Genomic DNA, 25,404 nt, shown 5'->3' on the forward strand with positions numbered 1-25,404 from the left:
TCTTCTCCCTGCAGGCTCTTTGCTTCAGCTCTGTGTTCTCAGAACATATGGTGGTCTTATAGACCCTCAGAGACTTTTCTGGGGACTGATCACAGTGGTGAGAATAAATGCTGCTTGCGAATCTTGAGCCTGAGGAGATCTCCTCCTGTCTCCCCCTACTGCTTTGGCCCTCACTGGATGGACACTCAGGGACACTGTCAAGCTTCAGTTCCCCTGGCTGGCTCTCATCTTTCTTTTAGCTAAATCAGCTGTGACACCTGGCAGAGCCATGCTTTGCCTGGGGGTCTGAGCAAACCCAGATGCTGCCAACATGTTCCAGAAGCTCAGGGCCCCAGAGATCACCCGCAGCACTTGAGGCCAGTCCGTTAACTTTGCACAGACACAGGATACAGGATGTCAGGGAGAGAAGGGACCCAAGAGGGTGTCTAGTCCAACCCATTAGTGTGACACCACTGAAGAATTGTACAGGAAAACAAAGACCCACCCCATAGCTACAACTATTGCCGTGGGACTTAGTGACTATTTAAGTACAATAATCCCAATTTTAATGAAAAAACTCTTACAGATATTAGGAGAAACTAACATGGTTCCAAAAGTACCCAGGCTTTTGTTGCAGCTTTGCAGTAAATCAACTGTCATACTAAAAGTTATTTGAAGTGAACCAATACATACATACATAAAAGAATAAAGAACATTCGTACATAGTACCTCTGTATTCTATGGTAACTCTGGAGAGGCTTTCTAAATTATTTCTTTTTATTTCCTCGGATTAAGAGGTCCTCTTCTCATTTTGTTACTCTGAAGCTGGAGGAAAAGGTAGACTTCTTAGTTTTTAAGGAAAAGGATATAGTTGGACCCGGAGACCAGGTGCCATCCAACTTCTTTTTCTGTCTCCCTCTCTGGTTCTCCCTGCTACCCTAAGTTGATTTCTTGCCAGTGACCCACACTTTCCTCTGTTTTTGCTCACTGGTCTTCTCTCTCTCTCTCTTTCTCTCTCTCTCAATGGCCCATTCTCGACACGCAGAGCCCGGAAGGGCCCGCAACGTCCCGTGGCCGGACGCAGCCTTGGTGCCCAGCCCGCCTCCCACCCTCTCCCCGATCCTTTTCTGACCATGTCACATAACCCCACAACTCTGCCAGATAGTTGAAGCTGATTCCACAGAATAATTCTAGTTAAAGGGTGATAGTCACCTAATTTATTACCTCTCTATAAATATTTACACTGTAAAGCTTTGATCCCTTAACTCTAAACTGTGAGTGGAAAGATTTCAAGCCAGAATGGGGAAAGGAGCTATTCTTTTCTAGATGGTACACTGAATTCCTTAAACCACATAGCTGACACATCCATTTACCACCTGTGCACAAGCCCAGGCCTGAGTTTGTTCTTCAGCCCTGTTGTTCTAGAGGAAGATTAAACCCCTGTTTATTCCAGGTATGTCTTTTGAGTATGTATCTGTCTTAATTAGGTCTTAAGTGACTAATGAACAGCAATCCTAATTTTTAAATCCACTTTTCATGAACAATAGGAACTTAATATGTATGTGTTAATGAAATATTAATATGGTTGATGGAATCAGTAGCAAATCTTTTCTAGTTTGAAAACTGCTGAGAAAGTCTTACTGGAAAGGCTCTGTGAGGCTTGAATTTTGTGTTACAAGAAACACTAGTTAATTGAAACTCTCTGTGGAAGCCACTTCTTTAGCCTTGAGCTAATCCATGTTGCAAGCATGCTTCTTTCATGCCTGGGTTTTATGCTTTCTGGAAAGACTTGTTTAAGGAAATTAAATTTAGATACTGTAGTTGTCAGTATTGCAATCAGCTGCTAACTTTATGGGGTAATTAGTTTGTTCTCTTCCCTTCAAAAGCTTTATGAACACTAATATTGACAGAAATATTGAGACACAAAGGAAAAACTTGGAAGACATATCTTACTCTGTGTGGATACTTAATAGTGGTTGTCTTTATTATTCTGTTGCTAAACAGAAACATATGGCATTCAGTGACTTACAAAGAACAAAGGTTTATGCGGCTATTCTGATGGCCGGGAAGCCCAAGGTGTGGGGTTGGCATCAGCCAGCCTCTGGTGGTACATCACAACATGGCTGACAAGCAGAAAGAGAGAGGAAACAGAATTTGCCACTTTGTTCCTCTCATGCCCACCGTCAGCTGGATGATGCCCTCCCATTAGGTCCCACCTCTTAATGATATCACCAGAGAGAGGGGGAAAGTGAGAAATAACCCCTCAGGGGTGACTTTTTTATTTTTTATTTTTTTTAGGCATTTGGTGAAGTATTCCTTCCATGCCCACATTGCAATTCCTTTTTTCCAACCTCCTCCTGGTATTTTGGGCAAACACCTGGCATAATTTTCAAGGCCTTTGGACTGGGACTCAAACCACCATTGGCCATGTGGAAGTCCAGCCCCTTAGCCACTGTAGTTCCTGCTGGCCCTGCAAGAAATATTTTTATTTCAGTCTTAATTTTTTCAATAGGTTTGAAGTTGTTCAGGAATAGGTTGTTTCATTTCCATATTTTTGTGTACATTTGAGGGTTCTTTTTGTTGTTTACAAGTTTAATTCCATTTTGGTCAGAAAAGTGCTGGATACAATTTTTATACTTTTAAACCTGTAAGATTTGTTTTGTGCCCTATTATATGGTCATTCTTTGAACATGTTTCATGTGAGGATAAGAAAAAAATTATATTTTGTAGTTTTTGGGTGAAATGTTTTATAAATGTCTGTCAAGTCCAATCGGTTTATGGTATGAATTAGCTCCCGTGTCTCTTTTAAATTTTTTGTCTACATGATTTGTCTAGTGGTGACAATGGTGACAATTGTTGAAATCCCCAACAATTAGTGTATTGGAGTCAATCTCTTCCTGTCTTTTACATATTTGGATGCCCTGGTGTTGGGTGCATAAATATTTATAGTAGTTATATTTTCTTGGTGAATTAATCCTTTTAGTACTGTATAGAGTGCTACTTTGTCTCTTTTATACTATTTTTATCTTGAGGTCTGTTTTGTCTGATATCAATATCAGAACTCTGGCTTTTTATTGATTTCTGCTTGTATGAAATAATTTTTTTTCTACCCTGTCACTTTGTCTATGAGGCATGTTTCTTATAAGCACCACACAGAGGGTTCAAGTTTGCCTAAAACAATCAAAGCAGAGCCCCAAGAAACTTGAGTAAAGCAGGAAGTGTCCCTACCTCAAAGGAGCACATAACTCCTCACCAACAATGGATACAGCCAATCTGTGTCTTTTAATTGAGGAATTTAATCCATTAACATTCAACATTATTATTGACATGTTTGAACTTATTCCTGTCATTTTGTTAATCATTTGTAAGGTTTATTTGTGGTCTCTTATTCTATTTATCTCTTTCATTTTCTTAATATATTATTCCCTTAAGTATTTTCTGAGGAGCTAGTGTTGGTGAATTCTTTGTTTTTGTTTATCTGGGGCTGATTTTACTTCTTTCCGTTTGAAAGATAATCTTACTGGGAAAGGTATTGGCTGAAATTTGTCCCCTCAGAGTTTTAAATATGTTTTTTCATTCTTTCTTTGCCTACATTGTTTCAGTAGAGATGTATAATGTTTGTCGAATGGGGTAACTTTTGTAAGAAACTTGGAATTTCTCTTGCCATTTTTAGTGTAGTCTTTTTCTTTGAATTTTACAAATTTGGCTATAATATATCTTGGAGAGGATTTTCTTATGTTAAATCTATTTGATGTTCTTTATTTCTTGGATCTGGATGTCTGTATATTTCTCTAGATAGGGAAATTTTAAAATATTTCACAAAAGAGTTTCCTATGCTTTTACCCATCTCTTTGCCTTCTGGAAAACCCATTATGAGGATATTTGGTCACTTAATTGGTATCTAGAATTTCCTGTATGTTGTCTTCATTTTTTTTTTTAAGGTTTTGCCATAAGGGTATATTTGCTGGAGAGACAGTGAGAGGGAAAGTGAGAAATCAAACCCCCCCCCCCCCCCCCCCTCAAACTCCACAGGGTATGGCCATGCTGCAATCCCTCATTCTCCCCCCAGGATTTTTTCCATGCATGCACACATGCCTGGCGTGATTTTCAAGTTGCAGGTCCAGCACTCAAACCATGGTTGGCCATGTGGGAGTCCAGCACCATAACCACTATGCAATTTGCTGGTCTTATGTCCTAATTTTTAATGGTTTTCAGTTCTTTTTGGTTGCTTGAATTAAACTGAAGTCTTCATCTACAAGGTCACAGATTATTTCTCCTGCATGGCCTCATCTTCAGTTAGTATATTTTGAGGAAAGTTTTGATTTTGTTTATTGTATTCTTCATCTCTAGAAGATCTGTTTGATTCTTTTTTAGGGTGTTTATCTCTTTAAGGTATTTCTCTCCTTCAAGTCATGGACCAATTTTCTCATCTCCTGGAATCCTTTGTTCAGTTTGCCTTGCATCTCACTAAGTTGTTACAATGAATCTTATGAATTCTTTTTCTAGCATTTCTGTCATTTCTTGTGTTTTATCCATTGTAGGTGGGACGTTACCGTGCTCCTTTGAGGTAGGGATACTTTCTGCTTCACTCATATTTCTTGGGGCTCTACTTTGATTGTTTTATGCATCTGGTGAAGTACTCACTCCTTCCTATTTTTTTTTTTGTGTGTGATAGGTTTCTGCAGTTGTATTCTTGTGCACTTCCCTACAGTGTGTGTCTGTGCCAGTTTCTGTGGGTGGGAGTACTGGAATCCACAGTGGGAGTTTTGGGGTTTGGATTTTCTGAGGGGAATTTCTCTCCTGTTTTTCCTCTAGAGGAAGGAGTTGGGGAGAATTCCTCCAGAGCGGTACTATCTTTAGGCATCTGATTCCTGTTCAAACATCTCTAGCCCTGATGTGGCTGGGGACTGAGCAGCACAAGTCATGTGGTGCATGGGCTGGGTGGCAGGCCTCCTACCTCACTCCAGCTGGTCTGGCAGGGGTGGGTGTGGGTCAGCAAGGGGCACACTTGCTGCATGGTAGGCCCCTCTTTCCTCTTTCTGACAAGACTGGGAGATGGGGCAGTGAGTCACTCACATTTTTAAAAAAACTCTTTGAGTTGTAATACCATGAAAAAAAGTAGAATCATGGATCAGATATACAAAAGTAAATTCTATAAGATACTTTTCTTTGTGGCTATGGATTCTTGTCTTGAGAAATTGACCTTGTGTGGTCGAATTCTCTGACTTAGAGTTCCTGGCTACCTTGCTCCCCAACCATGACACCTCCAACACACACACACACACACACACACACACACACACACACAGAGTATTCTACATTCAACCAGACTTCTTTGAAGGCAGGAACTATTTGATCATCATCTTGTATTCTAGAGCCTAACACACAGTAATTGCTCAGCAAATGTTCTGTAAATGAATAAATTAAATGAATGGTCAACCACCAGCTCCTAAAACACTTTCACTCATTGATTCCTCTCATTCCTCTCATTGACTATGGACCACTCTCCTTCCACCCCCTTCTTCTGCCACCTCTGCCTATCCTCTATGCAACCATAGAAGGGAAACAGGATAGGTACCAGGTCTCCAGAGATACTGAGGTTGCTTCTCAGCCAAATCTACTTGTCACTCTGAGCAGAGATAACCACAGTGTGCTGGTTGAGATGGCATAGCTCTAGTGTCTGAATCCCATCTTGGGGACATAGGTCATAGAAACAAATAACAGAAATCCTACCTTTACAGGGATTTGCATCACTTGTCTTTAAGAAAGGTATAATGCAACACAGAGGGTATGTCTTAGACCCCAGGGTCATGACTGGGCTGTGTCTTGAATTTCTAGCTTAGTTCACTTCAATTCATTAAAACCAGGGGGAATTTAAAGTTATACCTGCAAACTGGGTTGACTTAACTGTCACCTTTGCTAACGTAGTTAATGGATGGTAGGAGTCAAATGCTTTGAAGCCTTTCTGTTAAATGCACACTGTACATATTTCTTTGTCACTGCCAGGGCCCCCCTTTGTATAGCAGAGGGTGGTAGTCACTGAAGAATGACTGTTAGTAAGAGTTGCCCAGCTAATTCTTGATAGGTGGGTACCTACCTATTCAGAGCAACCTGTGTAGGCTTGGCCATCTGCACAAAAGGGAGCTGATGTGTCCTAAGCCCACAGGAAAGGTGGTATTGATTTTCCCATCTTCCTCTGAATGCAAAACAGCCAGGGATAAACTGAGTTGATGGATTTGTTTCCTCTTTAAGTTTTCTTCCTAAAAGGCCAGTGAGACTTGTGTTCTTATTCCCTTATATGGCTGAACTAAAGCACAATGGGTAGAGTTAGGGCTGAGAAGAACTTTAAAGGTTCTTGCCTATTCAGAACTTGAACTAGGGTCTAGGCTTCAGATAAACCTTGGTTTGTTTCCATAGGAGGACAGTAGGGAGTCCTGGAGTATTCACGTATGGGTGGAAGGGAAGGACAGAGAGCAGTGTCCTCATTAGTCCTCTGAGATGGGCAGAAGACTGGGCGATCCTACATGAAGGATATTTATGATAGAAAATGGCCCCACTTTTTGTTGGATTAGGACCTTGGGAGGAGGGCATGAATGGTAGAATACAAGCCCACACTAGCTTGAACCTAGGATGGGATCAGAGAACCCTATATACTAATCAAAACAGAGTAAGATAGGCAAGGACTAGACTCCTGGATTTGCCAGCTGTTTAACCTTTGGAAATTCCTTAACCTTGGGAGCCTCTGAGTCTTCCTTGTGACATGATATATAAGGTAGTCATAATAATACCTACCTTGAAAAGGTTATCAGACAGTGTACATAAAACTCCAACTGCTACAGGTTCCTGATGTATAGCAGGTATTCAAAATATGGTAACTATCAATTATGAAATGGGGGTATTGCATTCATCCCTGGATGGGGTTCAAGAATTTGGTAGTGCATATTTTGCAAGAAGACCCATCACGTGATCTAAGGTGTTAAAAGACCAAAAGGCTATCAGAAAACCCTTGTCAGACAGATTATAAAACTGGATGCAAAAGCAACACCTAAGTATTGGGTTATCAGAAAAGTCATTTTCTATGCAAATATGCATCATGACTTTCCAGATGACCCAACAGTTTAATGAAAACCTACCACATAGCAGATATCAAAGAACCAGCTGTGTAGAAAGGTAGATGATTCCACTGGTGGGTCAGCACCAAGGGGCTTCTGGGGGCCTGAAAGGACAGAGTCTACTTCTCTTCCTTACATTTTTTTTTTTAAAAAGGATTTTGTCATAGGGAATATGCACTCACGAGAGAAAGACAGTGAGAGGAAAAGTGAGAAATCTTCCACTCCTAGAGGGGGGATGGCCATGCCACAGTCCCTGCTCCATCACTATCCTCCCAAGATTTTAGGCATACATATACACAATCCCAGTGTGATCCATAAGCCACCAGGTTCGAGAGAATCAAACCACAGTTGGCCATGTGGAAGTCCAGAACCTTAACCATCATGCCAACTGCTGACCCCCTTCCCTTCATTTTTATAAAAGCTCTCGTCAACAGGAAGTTGAGCTCCTATTTATTTTTTTATTCATTCATTTTAATTTGACCAGAGAGATAGACACACACACACACACACACACACACACACACACACACAGTGAGAGAGAAAGCAAGTCACCCATGTGGAAGTCCAGAACCTTAACCATCATGCCAACTGCTGACCCCCTTCCCTTCATTTTTATAAAAGCTCTCGTCAACAGGAAGTTGAGCTCCTATTTATTTTTTTATTCATTCATTTTAATTTGACCAGAGAGATAGACACACACACACACACACACACACACACACACACACACAGTGAGAGAGAAAGCAAGTCACTAGAAATGTAATACACTGTAAAGTTATATGTGATTCAATGTAATATAAACAACGTTATGATGTAAAAAAATTTTTTTAAAAAAAAAAAAAAAAAAAAAAAAGAAAGAAAGAAAGCAAATCACCCGGTTTGGGACTTGAACTGTGGTCAGCCATGTGGGAGTATCCAGTGCCTTAACCACCATGCCACTTGCTATTCCCTGGGCCATATTTATTCTTTTTTAAAAACTTTTAAAATTTTAATTTATTTACATTCATTCACTGTACATCAATACAGTATACAAAATGTGAGTTTTTCCATCCAGAATACATTGTATATTGGCTCAATCAAGGATATTACCATACATGTTATCATCAACAAATAATTTGCTATTTGTTTCTTATATATTTTGCCCCCCCCCCGTGATCCCCTACCTCTAGCCCTCTACCAATTACCCCCCTCCATATTGTCTCTGGTATATACAGTTGTTTTCCATGCCTTTCTCCCCCACATTTTATTGATTCACTAAAGATCTTAATTTTAAAAGTTTCAATAGCAAGCACAGCTAATATATACATATATCTTTTGGAGTAGGAATCAGAAATTTATTTAATATATTGAATTCTAAATAGTTGATAAAGTTGCTAACCATGATTTCAAGATTAGTTGTATGTATGTATTTATGACAGTATAAGTACATAAAACTTATGATATATTAACATTTGGAGTCCTCTTCTCTCTCTCTCTTTTGTTGAGAGATTTTTGCTATAGGGTGTGTGTGCTCACTGGAGTGACAAGGAGAGACAGAAAGACAGAAAGAAAAAAATCACCATGTCACAGTCTCTTCTCCTCCATTCTCCTCTTGGGATTTGGGGCATCTACACACATGTGTCTGGTGTGGGTTTAAGCCACTGGGTCCAAGACTCAAACCATGATCAACTATGTGGGAGTCTAGTGACATAACCATTATGCCAACTGTTGGTCCCAGATGTCCCTCTCTTAACACTTGATGGGGGTGGTGGTGCTTGGATGTGTCCTTCAAAAAATTCATGTGTTGGAATTTGGTGAGCCATTGTAATGGTATTAACTGGGTGGAAACTTATTCCAATGATGAGACTGAGAAGTGGGGCCTTTGAGAAGTGATTAGGATTAGATAAGGTCACCAGGGTGGACCCCCATGATTGAATACTACTGAGATTATAAAGAGAGGGAGTGAGACTCAAGATACATAGATAAAAGCTCTCACTTGCCATGTGATGCCTTGTACCTCAGCCTGGAGAGTGCCCAACAAGAAGATCCTTACTAGATGTGGCCCCTCGACCTCAGACCTTTCCAACCATGAGCTAACCAAAATTTTTTTGGCTTGTTTGTTTTTACCATAGGGCACTTGTACTTGCCAGAGAGAGACAGAGACAGTGAGAAATTATTCCCCAGGGGTGATGGTCATGTTGCTGTCCCTTCTTCTCCATTCTCTTTTTGGAATTTTGGGCACTCACACATATGCTTGGCATGATTTTCAAGCCACTAGATCCAGGATTTGAGCCATGGTTGGCCATGTGGGAGTACAACACCTTAACCACTACACCACCTGCTGGCCCCAAATCTCTGTTCTTTATAAATTACCCAGTCATGATATTTGGTTGTTGGCAACAGAAAAGCAACAAAAATGGGGGGTGGAGGGAACTGTTTCTCTACCCACTGAAATTCAATAATGAAATTTAATGAACAGATAACAGGCAGATTAATGGAAGGAAAGGTGTACAAACATACATGCATGGGGGCATCCCAGGAAAAAAGGGGGGTAAGGGGAGAAGAATTTAGGCAAACAGTATAATAAACTCTATAGGATTAGTACAAGGAACAGGCGACACATATGATTTAATTACTTAATATATAAAACTCTTCAAAGAGTACTTAAGGCATGGGAAGTGCTATATATGTTTTTGTTGTTATTATTGTAAATAACATATGGATTTGATAAGTCTCAGAGATGTTTGGTAACACCCTGCATATTGGGAGGAGTTAGAGCGGCCTTCTAAATAAAGGAAAAATACAGCTGGCCAATGTGTTAATGAAATCCAGTCTCAATAGCCTTCTCTTTCCCATAGCTATTTTCTTTCACTAGTTGAAATGGTGTTTAACTGCAGAACTATTTTTAAAATAGCTGAGGTCTTTTAACCAAATAAAAAGTTTAGATTTCATTACTTTTGGTAAGGGAACTGATGGTGGAAAATAGTGTGTTGTGTATATAAGGTATGTAAATTTAAATACCTATTTAGGTAAGGGAACTGATGGTGGAAAATAGTGTGTTTTGTATGAAAAACATACACATAACACTTATAAGACACCATACAACAGTTCTAGCAATCTTAGTCAAAAAAAAAACGAGAAAAAATTGGCATCTGAAGCTTTTAGCTAGAATTAAAAATAATCTTTCTGGTTTGTGTTTGATATGTTACTCAAGAAAAATTTTACAGTGATGTGTATCCTAAGTACTTTTTTTTTTTTTTACAAAGCATTTGCAAGAGAGAGAGACAGAGACATACTTCCAATAGGGCCTGGTCATGCCATACTCTTTTTCCCTTTGACTTATCTATCCCATCAGGATCCTGAGCATATGTGCAAAAATCTGGTGTCTTTTAAGCCAATCGGACCAGAATTTGAACTGTGGTCAGCCATGTGGGACCCAGCTCCGTATGCACTGTCCTTAACTGTTGCACTATAGGGCCAGACCACCTGAACGATTCCTTACTATTTTTCACAGTCTGATTTAAAGAAGATCTCTGTTATATTTGGTAGCATTTTATACCCTCTTGGACTTGGCTTTTCATTCTGATCACTTGATGTGCCATTTTAAACGTAATGATGACAACTGTAAACTACTGTTCATGACTTTAAAAGAAAAAAAGTAATGAGTAGTTCTAATGTAAAAGTCCATTTCCTGTGAATGCATCAAGTTTTAGTCTTGCAGCCTTGAAGGGATTTTGAGGGTTCGATGGTTTTAACATATTGTTTTTGAATTCATAGCAAATTGCTTTAAAGGGAGAGTGTTTACCTGACAGTAAAAATTTGTCATATCGAAGCCTTCCACTTCAGGGAAGCCAAAGAAGGCATGGAGAAACTTTGAAGCTCTTATTCTGGTGTGAAAATAACAGTCCGTTTTCATTCTTCTTGACCTTTTAGCAAATTCTACATTCAGCTTTCTCAGAGGGTAATGTTCCATTATTAATAATCAACCTCATAAAACTTGGTGTCTGCTTGTCTATCTGGTTTGGCCTTTAGCATATATGAATCCATATAATCATTTCTTCCTTTATCAGAGGTTTACATTTCCTCCCACGTAAGCATGGGAGGAAATGTAAACCTCTCTCTCCATGGTGAGATGAGCTGAAGCTCCATTAACTTCCTTGTGCAAAGCCCCCCTTTGGAAGTCAGCCCAGTGGACTTCACCAGCTGTCCCAAGTTGCTTCAGGCTTAACAGCAAACACGAGCAAGGAGCTGGGATGCGTTTCAACAGTCGTCCCAAAGTGAGTCATGGGGAAGAAGTAACAGAAAAAAACGCCCAAACTGTTTATGCCAAAATCTTTTTCAAGGGCTCACCAGGACCAAGTCTATAAATAGATTTACTACATGAACAGTGCTAGGATAATTTAAGACTGATGGATGTTTTTTCTCTTTCTCCACTTTTAATTCTGTTTGGATCCTGTTATTATTTGGCTTTAAAGGAAATACTAGTTTTTACCAATGAGTTGGCCCCCCTGCCTTTTTCTTTCCTAACACATTCTTTTTTTTTTTTTTTTGGAGAGATTTTTGCTATAGGGCATGAGCACTTGCTAGACAGACAGACAGAGAGAGACATAGAGACAGAAAACGAGAAATCACCCCCCAGGGGGGATGGCCACGCCACAATCCCTTCTCCTCCATTCTCCTCTCGGGATCTTGGGCATGCACGCACATGCGCCCGGCGTGAGTTTTAAGCCACCGGGTCCGGGACGCGAACTGCAGTTGACTACGTGGGAGTCCAGCGACATAGCCATTATGCTAACAGCTGTTCCCTCCTAACACATTCTTTAGAAGAGTGAATTTACTAGGTAGCAGTCACTTGACAGGCTCTTGTGACTCTGGCTAATCACAACCCAGTGATGTGCATACTGTTTCAAGGAAACAGACTTGATGAGGTTAAGTCACTTGTGTCAGCCACTGAGTTCAGGCAGAATCTAGGCTGGGGCTCAGGTGTGTGAGATTGACAGCCCTTGCTCACATGCAGAACCACACAGAGCTGGTTCTGGATGGTGGTGCTGCTTGCAGTGCCTCAAGGGCTATCCAAGTTGCTAAGAGGAAGGTGTATTTCTAGGCTTCTCGCCTGGTGTTAGGCACTTCTAATCTTGCTCTTGCCTACTTTATCTCCCCCTGAGATAACATATTCTAAGAATACCAGTGCAGACTGTGAAGGGTAAAGAGAACTGAAGGTTACCATGAAATCCCTGAGTTTGTGCAGAGTGCTTTATAACCTACAGACTATTTCCCCATTTATTATTCTGTTCGGTTTGGTTGGGACAGCTTATTCTGGATGTTGGGGGAGAATGCCCTACCTGTGATTTGGGAGGCAAAATTTAGAGGCAGAGTTATTCTGAAGCTGTGTTGACTTGTCCCAGGGGAGAGTTGTATATCCTGAACCTTCAGGGACCTTGAGCTATTTTCCACATTTCTCACCTGTCCCCACCTTAGGCCACGCCATGCCCTACCTCTTGTGTTGTTTCTGTGTAATCTGTCATTGTGGTGTAAAAGCTTCTTGAGACTTGAACAAAAGCACTGGAAGCACATCAAGCATTGTGGGCTTCAGTCTGTGTATTCAACAGTAAGCAGGGCTGGAATGTCACATTATAAATCTCCCTGCCTGGCAGCTGCCTTCTGTGGTCAATAAGCAGATAAGCCTGGAACCCTGAGATGGGGAATTTCCATCCTCTAAGGTCCAGGAGCAGATGGATCTCTCTGGGTCTCAGAGACCTCCTGCCTCTGTTTTTCTTCCTTCTGTCTACTCTTCGCCCTCTTCCCAAACACACATGAAGGAAGCACTATCAAGATAAGAACCCTTGGGACCAGCAGTTAGCGTAATGGCTGTGTCGCTGGACTTCCACGTAGTCAACCACGGTTCGTGTCCCGGACCCGGTGGCTTAAAACTCACGCCGGGCGCGTGTGCATGCGTGCCCAAGATCCCGAGAGGAGAATGGAGGAGAAGGGATTGCGGCGTGGCCATCCCCCGTGGGGGGGGATTTCTCGCTTTCTGTCTCTCTGTTTCTCTCTGTCTGGCGAGCGCACGCGCCCTATAGCAAAAATCTCTCAAAAAAATAAAAATAAAAATAAAGATAAGAACCCTCTTCCCAAACACACATGAAGGAAGCACTATCAAGATAAGAATTCCAAAGGTCTGTAGGGCTGAAGGATAACAACACAATATTCAAGTCTTGTCTGTGTTTTCCATTACTTTTGCCCTCAAGGGACAGGATGATGAAAAAATCCTTAAGAAAGGACTGAAGATTGTAATTTTCCTTGAGTCTCACTAGTGAGAAGTCTGAGTACACTGATACAATAGTAAGCACTGGACTGTGAAGAGGTCCCAGTTTGACCCTGACTAGCCATAAGATTCAGCTATACTATGTACCTTCTCTAGGCCTCAGGCTGTTTGGGAACCAAAGAGTTCGAACTAGATGATTTATCCCTGGATGATTCATTTCAGCTCCTGCGATCTCTGGTGAGGGCAGAGGTACTGTGTCCATGACGCTGGTTTCCCATGCACTGAACGTGGCTCACTCTGACGTTAACAAGTGGTGACCATCTAGTAATGGTATATGTTGGATGTCTCCTATAAGGCAGACATGGTGCTAAGAAGCAAAAAGCATATTCCTACTCTTAGTAGCTTATGAAATATGAGGTTAGGATGGTGGGTGTGGTGGTGGTCTCTTGAGTACAGTTGTTGATGGAAATAACCAACTCTCCAAAAGTAGTAATTAATGTGGTTTATTCTAAACACAACTGAGATACATGCCCAGAGAAAGACAAAAGTGTTTCTCAGAGTGCTGAGGTACAGTGGTTCTTTTTATTTAGTTCTGAGAGCAGAAGAGTTGTCAATCAGCATAAGTCTTTTATGTTGGCCTAGCCCCAAAAGGTGGGACATCTGAAAGTGGAGGCTTGTAGATTATAGGTGAGTTTGAAATTCCTCAATTAGTAATTGGTTAAAGAAAAGCACAAGTCTCTGTTCGTGAAAGAAATCAGCAAAAGAATGTCTGTGTTTTACTCTAAGAGATAAGAAGGCTTACTAAGCATCATAAAAGCACTGCCTGGCTAACCTCTGAAACACTCAGACAAGAAGCCTTTTTAAATCTGAGGTGTTCAGGGAAGCTATGCTCTAACCTCCATCTTCTAGACCCCTGAGACACCAGACAAGAAGCCATAAAACATTACTGATTTTTTTCTTTACTATAATTTTCCCAATTTAAGGATTTTTACTTTCTTTTGAGTTGTTGATAGGTTCAGGAATTTGTTTAAATGTTGTTTTTTTCTTGTTTGTTTGTTTCTTTAAAAATAAACATAAACTTTTCTCCCTTCCTGACCCCTCTGGAATTGGAAAATATTTGGGGGTATTGTTATTTTGTGGCAGAATCGTTATTTGCACAAGTTCAGTAATACCTGTGGCCTTGAATAAAAAATTGGAAATACTGATTATTGGACAGGGCTTTGACTGGAATGTCATATCTGAAGATTAAGCCAGAAGACTATAGAACTAAGGTAGATCTCAAGTAAGCCAACAGAAGCTCTTGGAAAGATGGCCTGGCACCATAAACAGTTCTGCCTGGCAGAGAGGATTAGAGAAGCTATATGAAAGAATTTGTACCATAAAATAACCTGGACTTTTCTAGCCCAGCATTGTAATCAGTAGAGATTGCAAAAGAACAGCCACAACCAGAAGGTTATCTTGAAGACTTTGTGGGAAGAAAAATATTCTGGTATACCACAGAATACTTGGTAGGCAGGGCTGAATTGAGAAGGTTTATATGTGACTTGTGTGCTGGGTGTTTGCTTTTCAACGGTTTGAGTGGTTGACATGTAAATACTTTCTCGAAAATATTTAAAACCATACTATCTGTTGTTACAGAGTCACAAACAAAATTATAACAAATATTTCTAATATTATCTTTAAAATTCAGTGTTTTGAAATTTTGAAAGTTGCTTATTAACTGTAAAGAACTATGGAGTACAAACTGAAATTTTTTGATATGTAAAATAAATGTTTATGGGAAAATGTAAAAATAAATAAGTTGTTTAAAAACAAACAAACAAAAAAAAAATGACTATGCCTGGGACAGAATGTAGCATCCTGCTATCAGTGGACCAAAGCAATCTGGTCTATTATTGTTAATAGGCTTCTGTTAAAGTTTGTAGGTGTGAGTCTCCCAGGCCTCCTGAAAACAACTTTGGAATAGGAAAAAAAATAGTCAGAATTCCATCCTCACAGTGGACAAGGGCAGTTGTGGTAATCTGAAGGTTAGGGTCTAAGGTTTAATTCTTCATCCTCTCATTTGGGGACATTACTGTTTTGATTGCTTCTTACTTTCGGCAATGGCACTCTGATGTTTCTTAAAAAATTAGTGGGTTGATCACATCCTTGAGATCTAGGTCTGGCCAATGAGTACTTATCTCCTGGCCATGTGAGTGGTTAAGAAATAGGTGGATGAGCCAGCAGGTGGTGTGGAGGTTAAGGTGCTAGATCCCACCTGGCCAACTGTGCAGTATTAATCCTGGACCTGGTGGCTTGACAATCATACTGGGTACATGTGTGTGCATGCCCAAAGTCCCAGGAGGAGAAGGGATTGTGGTGTGGCCATCCCTGCTGGGAGCAATTTTCTCACTTTTTTTCTTTCTGTCTCTGATGAGTGCCTCTACCCTATAGCAAAAAAACTAAGGGGAAAATTAAAACAAAAAGGGAAAGATGGGGAGAGACTCATCTGGTCTAGTGAAACTTTTGCTGAAACTAAGGAAAGAGGTTCTCTGTTCCCTGTGCGTTGCCCAGTTGGAGGAAAGTAAGCTGGACATGATAGAACAAACCTATGAGGGTGAGCTGACATCAGCCAGGGAAAGCAGAACAAAGAATCTAGATCTAGGCTTGTACTTGTTGGGTGTGTAGACTATGGATTCTTTTTTTTTCCACTAGAGCTTTTCTTGGGAGAGATTTTTGCTATAGGGCATGTGTACTTGCTGGAGAGACAGAAAGTGAGAAAACACACCTCCGGGGGTAGCCATGCTGCAACCCCTTTTCCTCCATTCTCCTCTCAAGATTTTGGCCATGCATGTGCACATGCTTGGCATGAGTTTGAAGCCACCAGGCAGTCGACCATATGGGAGTCAGTGCCTCAACCACAATGCCACCAGCAGGCCCTCTTTACTAGAGTTTTAAATTGTGTTTTTGTCATCTACAATCAAGCCAAGACCAGTTCTGTTCAGGTGGTACTTTTTGCCATATTCCCTGGGCAGCTCTTCACCTTATGGGGTGAATCAGGATGAATTTGACTGAAAGGCCAAACCCGAAGTAGCTTAAACAGTAGGAGGTTTATAGATCTCCTAAAGAAGGAACCCTAGGGCAGTGGGGGTCTAGACTTGGCTATTTAGTGTCACCAGTGGCTTGGGTTGTCAGAACTTTGGCACCTGTCACTGTTGGCTTGACCCTTGTTTATCCCTTCATGGTGAAGGTCGTGGTTCTAGAAATTGCCTCTCACAAACCTGCCTTATCCCAAATAAAAGTTTCTCCTCAAATTTCTTCATGGTCTTAAGTTGTTAGGCTTTTTGATTGTTTGCTTTGTTTAATTTTGTTTTAAATCAGAGAGAAGAAATTCCACTAGCAGTCCTTTAGCAGACATACATTCTTGTGAAAGAAGGAATGTACGGTGGTAAAGACAGATTTCATTCAGTGCTACGGAGTAGGAGAAACAGACTTCAATATAGAACTGAACTCAACTCTGACCCTCAGAGGTGATTAGGAGAAACTGGCAGGGGCCTGAGCAGGTCAGGAAGTGAAAAATTACAGTGAGTAGGCAGGGTTGCTGGTTAAGGTGATAAAGTCAGCTGTGTCTAACTGGGGTTTTCAGAATCCCACAGAGATTGGAATCACTCTTCCTGGAGATTACAGTCCAAGAGAATGGCTTTCAGGTCTTTGATAATCTTAGGTTGTGGGGATACATTAACAGCTCAAAGGGTTAGAGAAAAGATTTATATATGTAGTTTATCTTGATGCTCTGAAAAAAGAGCCGGGGGGCTTATCAAGTTGTTAACTGCAACAAATAGTAAGTTCTTTCTGTAGCCTTGCATTCTTTTCAGACAGGAACTTAAAATAGGGTGGGGGGGTGGCAGGTGGCATGGTGGTTAAGGGTTCTGGACTCCCACATGGCTGACCCTGGTTCGAGTCCTGGACCTGGCAGCTTGCTTTCTCTCTCTCTGGTAAAAAATTAAAATGAATGAATAAATAAATAAAGTTAAATAAATAAATAAATAAATAAATAAAGGACTAAGTCATCCCTGGTACAGGATTGTGGGCTGCTAGAAGTCATATTAGAGCTTGTTCAAATTTGTGTGTATGTGTGAGGGGGGTTGCTGGTTGTGGTGGACAAAGTTGTTTGTACTAAAAGGTTGTTTTTTTGTTTTTGTTTTGTTTTGTTTTACATTTATTTCTTCCATGAGGCACGTACAGAGAAGGAGACAGAGACAAAGATACAGAATTCTCAACAGGATCTTTCATGCCATGGTCCAAGTTCAGGTTCAACCATCCCTGGATCATGGGCATGCATACACTAGGTGTGTTTAGGGAAGTCTCCAAAAGTGAATCCAGAACACTCCCATGTGCATCAGTCTCCTAGAGCATTGGATTACTCCCGTGCCACTGTCCAACCCCAAAATGTGCATTTCTTTTTTTTTTTTGGAGAGATTTTTGCTATAGGGCGCGTGCGCTCGCCAGACAGACAGAGAGAGACATAGAGACAGAAAGCGAGAAATTACCCCCAGGGGGGATGGTCACGCTGCAATCCCTTCTCCTCCATTCTCCTCTCGGGATCTTGGGCAAGCACGCACACGCGCCCGGCGTGAGTTTTAAGCCACCGGGTCCGGGATGCGAACTGCGGTCGACTACGTGGGAGTCCAGCAACATAGCCATTACGCTAACTGATGGTTCCCAAAAAACGTGCATTTCTTATAGGCTAGGGTTAAAGCCAAATTGAGAAGAGGACTCAGAGGAGTGTGACCAAAGTTTGATGTATGTGGAGAGCAGCCAATCTGAAAAAAATGGAGCGAGTCTTTGTCATTTCTTTGGCCAGAAGCTCCAGGCAAGAGAGATACAATTTCCATTAGTCTAACCTTAGACTTGTTAACGTTCATCTCCTAGAGGTGGGAAAGGTCTTCCTTGAGCACAAGACTATAAAGAAGGGGAGAAAAATCAGAGTTCCAGTGTGGCTACCCTGGTTCCTGTCTAGTCCCTGGGGATATTTATATTTAATATATTTTTATATAGGCAGCCGTAAGACAAAACCCTGGAATGCCAGGCGCCTGTCTGGCAGCTTTGGGAAGGTCCCCTTCGCATTCTAGAAGGGGCAGTCAGGTCTTCAGGGACCCTGTTCTGTTCAGGCTCCTGATGTGACATCAGCCATTTTTGGATGGGTTCTGGTCTCCTACCTTCCCACTTAGGAGCCAGGACCCTCATAGCTGCCTGCCTGGGCTGCCTCCAGTCCTGCAGGTGGAAGTGGTGGTCTAGTTTCCTTTCTGGAGATACTATTTTCATTTTTTTGTGAGATTCTTTATAATAAAATGGTACATTTCTATTAAAAAAAAAAAAAATCAGGGTTCCAGGGAGTAGGAAGAAAGAGGGTAGAGAGTGGCCATTAGATATACTGGATTTGTGTGTGCCAGCTCCCCACAGGGTGAGCAGGCCCTTAACCTCCATGTTGATGATATTCCTGGTCCTCATAAATAAAAGAAAAACTGGTCTGAAGAGTATCATTTGCTCAGTTGCTATAGGGACATTCCAGTATATTTTGAAAGGCACAAAATGATAGAATAAGGAAGTTTATGATCCTAGATCATACTTTTTAAAAGGTGTTTTAAAAATAGAATAGATTTAGCTGTATGTATTACTATTATTTAATTTGCTGTAGGGCACAGTGCTCATCGGAGAGAGACAAAGTGGGAAAGCGACTGTGGTAGGCCATGTGGGTGTCCCCCACCTTAACCACCATGCCACCTGTTTGCCCCAGTTTTCCCTTTTTTTGACCATGAGATGGTAGTTTATAATGCAGTGATCATGAGTCAGTGAAACAAGGATGAAGTTATTAAATCCAGGGTTTGGTTACAAACCAGATGATCCATGAGGGTCCCTTTGAACTTGTCTGCCTCTCCTCACTCCCAACATCCTGCCCTTTAATAACTGTAGGAAGACCTGGACAACTTGGTGTTGCCTCAGAAAGGTTGCATTTTCAGACAGGGATCCAAATATGAAGTGATGGGGCTGGCAGGTGGTGTGGTGGTTAAGGTGGCTGGACTCCCACATGGCTGACAATTGTTTGAGTCTGGACTTGGCAGCTTGCTTTCTCACTTTCCTTCTCTCTCTGTCTGTCTCTGGTCAACTTCAATAAAATAAAAAATAATGGCAATAAATAAAATAATTCTTTAAAAAAATGAAATGTTGAGGTAGACTAAAGAGTGGACTCTTAATATAGAATGAGTAGTAGGATTTTCATAACCTAATTTACCTATGTCCTTGAAAAGTTAGTTAGTAGGTTGTTGAGAAAAATCATGACATGTTTTTCTATGCAAAAATGCATTGTGATTTCCTGACAACCCAATAAATTGTGTTACATTTGCCTTAGAAGAGCTTGATATTAAAAGGTATTTTACAACGAATCTTTTTGGAAATGAAAGTAAACAGTGTTGTATGACTCATAACTCTTTTATACCAAGGAGTCAAATGCCAGGCAACTTTGAACAATAGAATTGTTCTAAATAATTTAAAAATAAGTGACTATTCCTTAAAAACAATAACAACAACAACAACAGTAAAAAACCAACAACAAAACTGGGACCAGTTCTTTAAAAATAAGTGACTATTCCTTAAAAACAACAACAAAAAACCAACAACTACAGTAAAAAAATAACAACAACAAAACTGGGACCAGTTAGCTCTCATGGATGGTATGTGGTGACTGTGAAGTATGAGGCCATGACTGACAACTGGTGATGTCTAGGTGGAGAGGCAGATGGTAACGGGCATTTGCAAAGCTATCATGGCAGGCTTATGGGTTTCACATGCATCATAACTATCTGGGTTTTTATATGTCCGCATGGATAACAATAACTGTGGATCATTAGATTATAATTATAAATTGCGTTTCTGTTCTACATGTCATTCAGTAATCCATACCATGGAAAGGAAATCTAGGATCATATACAATGAAAACTATTTTGGGTTAATGAAGTCTTTTATGAACACTAGGTCAAAGGCTGGCAAACTGTGTCCCATAGGCCAAATCTGGCCAACTGGCCTGTTGCTTGTTTTTATATGGCCCCTGAGCTAAGTGTAGTTTTTATGTTTTCAATATTTAAAAAGATACGTAAAAGAAATGTTTTATGATACACAGATAAATATGAAATACAAATTTCTGTGTCTATATATAGGTTCTACTGGATCAAGCCATGATGAGTTTGCTTACTAATTGTCTGTGATTGATTTTGTGGTACCAAAGCAGAGTTGAATACAGACAGTCCCCCAACTTAAAATAGATTAATTTAATTATTATATATTTTTTGCTTTATGATAATATGAAAGTGATACACATTTAGTAGAAACCATTCTTTGTATTTCAATCTTTTCTCGGGCTAACAGTATGCTGTAAGATACTCTCTTGTGAAGCTGGGCAGGGATAATGAAGCATTTGCACTATCAATATAGTTCTGAATAAATTACAGGAATATTTGACCCTTTGTTACAAAACAAGTTTTGTGTTAGATGATTTTGCCCCACTGTAGGTAAATGGAAACGTTCTGAGCATGTTTAAGGTAGCCTAGGCTAACCTATGATGTTCAGTAGGTTAGCTGTATTAAATGCTTCTGTAGTTAACATAAGAACCAGATGGCCCATAAAGCCAAAACATTTACTGCCTGGTCCCCAATGCCAGTATGCCCAAAACATAAAACAGCCACATGTATTTGGAGAACTGGAATTAGTTAATTATTACTTTTAAAATATTAAGTTCAGGACCAGCAGATGGCATAATGGCTATGTCGCTGGATTCCCATGTAGTTGACATTGGTTCAAATCCCAGACGTGGTGGCTTAAACTCACACCGGGTGCATGTGTGTGCGTGCCCAAGATCCAGAGAGGAGAATGGAGGAGGAGGGATTGTTACGTGGCTATCCCCTTTAGGGGGTGATTTCTCACTTTCTGCCTCTCTTTCTCTCTCTTTCTGGTGAGCACATGCACCCTATAGCAAAAACCACTTCAAAAAAAAATTAAATTCAAAATGGGGTAAGAAGGAAGAGAGGGAGACACTAAAGGTGGGAGGGAACTTGGATATGAGATGTCATAGGCCCAGTTTAGCATTTGTTTTAGATGATGGGATGCCAGGAAAACATTTCATGCTGGAGGTAAATATATCCCTGGTTCTGTATAAAAGTGATTCCCTAAGTCTAGTTGAATATATTTATTGCACATTGGTGAAACATGATTTCTCTGTAGACTTAAGCATATTGTCCGTGGTGTATAATTATTTTTTGAGATTGGCGATTGTCTTAATTCATTCCTTCATAAAAGTGTTCATCCAACTAATATCTATGGAGGGCCAACTTTATGCCAAATGGGTCATTGGGAAAGTCATGATGCATTTTTGCATAGAAAAGTATCGTGAATTTTTGACGACCCAATAGTAAGTGATACGCAGTAGTGAAGAAAACCAAACTTTCCTGTACTCTAGAGCTCATATTCTATCTGGTATGCACTAGATATTTATGGCCATTCATTGTTTGCTAACACAGAATGTTTGAGAACCACACAAGCCTGTCTTTTGGTTTTACCTGATTTGTGCACAGTCATTTCATGTCAGTTCTGTGTGAGTACAAAAAGTCTTTTTATTCAGCACCTTTGTTTCCTTATCTGTCAAAAGCTTATAGTCATAGCCATCTTTGGTGCAAACGACAGAAGAATGAATTGGACATTGTGCAGATGGGGGGTGAGTTCCATGGAAGCAAATACACAAGAGGCATAAAAAGTTTCCAAGAGAACAAAATTATTCATCATGTATTATATCATTGCCCCCAAATATTTTTGGCTATGGCCCACAAAAATAATATTTTATAAGCAGAAGTATCACAAAACCATGAAAATGATGCCTGATGCTTCCTATCCTACCCTGCTTTCTTTGTAAATCCTGACAGAGACCAGCTAAATGCATTTCACAGACCGCTCTACCGGATCACGGCCTCTAGATTACAAAACACTGTATTAAGTTGAACTTACCCTGCTGGCTGGAACAAGGTTTTAAACTTCCTTCAATTTCTCACAGTGCTCAGTAAATACCTGATGAAATGTTTCCACTCCTGCTTGACCTTTTATAACCCAAGAAATTGTGTGTACACTGAGCCATGGATCGCTAAGCCTCTGTATTATGAAGGAAACTTAGTCTTACCTACCCTCTGCATGCTCTACCCACCTTGAAGGGACCCAGGCTGACCTGTCATAATTACTATAGCTAGGTATTAAATGGAGTCAGGGTGGTAGGGGAGAACCCAGCTCCCTCCCTTCCTTACAAAATCTTGCTGTCAGTGCTGAATAAATGGTTGTGTCATGACACCTTTCTCTGGAGAAGAACACAGGTCTGAGCTTGTGTGGTACATGAGTTCTTCTAAGGTTACTGACATGGGCAAGGAGGAGAGAAATTCAGAAATGTGTGTGTTGTTTCTTCTAATGATGTACAGGAGATTTAGTTACGGAATCCCAGGTAAAAAGAGACAAATGATAGTCAAGAACAAATTTTCATGAAGTTTTTCAACCTCAACATTAAAGGCATTTTATATTGTTTATTTTAAAGAGAACATTTTGTCTTGTTCTGCTCTTTGCACCTCAATTAGTCTGTCACAATGGCTGGAATCTGGTGGGGTTGTGGATGAATTCCTTTCTGTAGACTCTTGCTTACCATTCCAGCAGGGTGGTGTCCCTCATATCTATATATCTATATCTTTTGATAATTACTTTTATTTAATTTTATTTATTGTTTTTTAATTTGACCAGAGAGAGACAGAGAGAGGGAGAGTGAGAAGGCAAGCTGCCAGGTCCAGGACATGAACTATAGTTGGCCATGTGGGAGTCCAGAGCCTTAATCACCATGCCATCTGCCAGTTCCTTCTTTATTTTTAATTGACACGTGTTGAATGGAGGATCTTGTGATGGTTCTGGTTGATTCTCTCTCTTAAATGTACAGTTTGACATTAAATGATGTGAGGGTTGAGGTCTTGACCCTTTGCACATTTAAAAATTCATGTATTACTTTTCACTTCTCCAAAACCTAGCTGCATGGGACTAGCAGGTGGTGTGGTGGTGAATGTGCTGGACACTCACATGTGGTTGACCATGGTTTGAGTCCTGGACTTTGTGGCTTGTTTTCTCAGTTTCTCTCTCGCTCTCTGTGTCTCTTTCTGGTCAAATTAAAATAAATGAATGAATAAATAAAATAATTCTTAAAAAAAACCTAACTGTAATAACTGACTGTTGACTAGAAGCCTTACCAATAACATGTCAATTCATATTTTATATTTTATGTATTATATACTATATTTTTACAATAACAGAATATGTTATTGGGACCAGCAGATGGTGTAATGGCTACATTGCTAGGCTCCCATGTAGTCAACTGTGGTTCGAGTCCTGGACCTGGTAGCTTAAAACTCACACTGGGTGTGTGTGCACATGTGTGCCCCAAACCCTAAGAGGAGAATGGAGAAGGGATTGTGGTGTGGCCATCCTCCCTGGGGGTGATTTCTCACTTCCTGTCTTTCTGTCTGTCTCTCTCCAGTAAGTACATGCTCCTCATAGCAAAAACCTCTCTTAAAAAAAAAAAAAAGAATGTAATTAAGAAAATCGTAAGGAAAATACATTTATAGTATCCATTGAAAGAAAAAATCCACATATGAATGGGTCTGTACATCTCAAACCCATGTTGTTCAAGGGTCAACTGCACACTGTTTTACCTTCTGGAGGGCACACTGGAGAGAGTTTTGAGTTACCTTGAACTTTTAGACCTAAGGTTCAACTGATCATACTTAGTCTGTTAATTCATTCAGTAAATACTTATTGAGCTCCAGCTTGCAAGAGTAAGCCCCTGTACACAGGTGAGAGCAACTACAACAGGACCAAGGAAAGAACCACTATGGCCTGGACAAAGAGAGGAAGGCTTCCAGGAGGAAATTGCCGGTTTCATATATTAAAGAGAATAGCAGATACAGGAAAGGGAAGAGGAAGCTAGGGGCACAGCTGGAATAAAGGCATAGGAAGGAGCCAGCAAATGAGTAGAGGAGGTACTGATGTGCTCGAATGTGAAGGATAGCAGCACTAGGAGAAAACATAGGTGTGTACATAATCAAAGAGAGAGCTATACAGCCTTATTTCCAGTTCATTCTCCTTGCTATGTAGAGGCATGCATCTATGGTTCTACACAGAATATGTATGTATGTACCAAATGTACCTACCTCAGCCTAATTTTGCCACTTAATTATTATTTTTTTTGGTTCTATCAACTTCACTTTTTTAATTTTAAATTTATTTATATTCATTCACTGTACATCCTTACGGTATGCAAAATGAGATTTTCCATCTAGAATACACTGTGTATTGGCTCAATCGAGGATATTACCATAATGTGTTATTGTCAACAAATAATTTTCCATTTCTTGTTTTTTATACATTTTGCCTTTTTTTCTTTTTTCTCCTCTTGATTACCTACCTTTCGCCCTCTGCCATCGCCCACCCTCCTCCCACACTATCTCTGGTATCTACAGTTGCTTTCCATGCCTTCCCCCCTCCACATTTTATTGATTCACTAGAGATCTTAATTAATTTTAAAACTTTCAATAGCTGGGACCAGCAGTTGATGTAACAGCTATTTCACTGGACTCCAAGGTAGTCGACTGTGGTTCGAGTTCCAGACCCGGTGGCTTAAACTCACACTGGGCACATGTGCATGTGTGCCCAAGATCCCGAGAAGAGAATGGAGGAGAAGGGATTGCGGTGTGGCCATCCCCCCAGGGGGTGATTTCTTGCTTTCTGTCTCTCTGTCTTTCTGGTGAGTGCAGAGTGTATGTCCCCTATAATAAAAATCTCTCTAAACAAAACAAAACAAAACTTTCAATAGCAAGCACAGCTGATATATATCTATGAACACATGTCTGACTTTAGGCATAAACCTCAGTGAGTAAAGTGAACATACTATAAAGTAGCACCTAGTTGGGGCTATATAGCTTACTGCAGTCATTAAATAGTTTTTTTTTTTTTTTGAGAGGTTTT

At 40.4% G+C, this 25,404-nt stretch overlaps 1 protein-coding gene and 1 pseudogene across 1 annotated transcript in view; one reads left to right on the forward strand and one right to left on the reverse strand.

Annotated features, from left to right (window-relative positions):
• LOC102473682 (microfibrillar-associated protein 1 pseudogene) overlaps positions 1 to 24,861 on the reverse strand; it is a 60,103-nt pseudogene extending 35,242 nt beyond the window's left edge.
• Positions 1 to 25,404, forward strand: part of CCDC3 (coiled-coil domain containing 3) — a 198,956-nt gene that overhangs the window by 48,663 nt on the left and 124,889 nt on the right. The window lies entirely within an intron of this gene.

This window comes from Tupaia chinensis, unplaced genomic scaffold (assembly GCF_000334495.1).
Source record: "Tupaia chinensis unplaced genomic scaffold, TupChi_1.0 Scaffold000275_1, whole genome shotgun sequence".
NCBI lineage: Eukaryota > Metazoa > Chordata > Mammalia > Scandentia > Tupaiidae > Tupaia > Tupaia belangeri.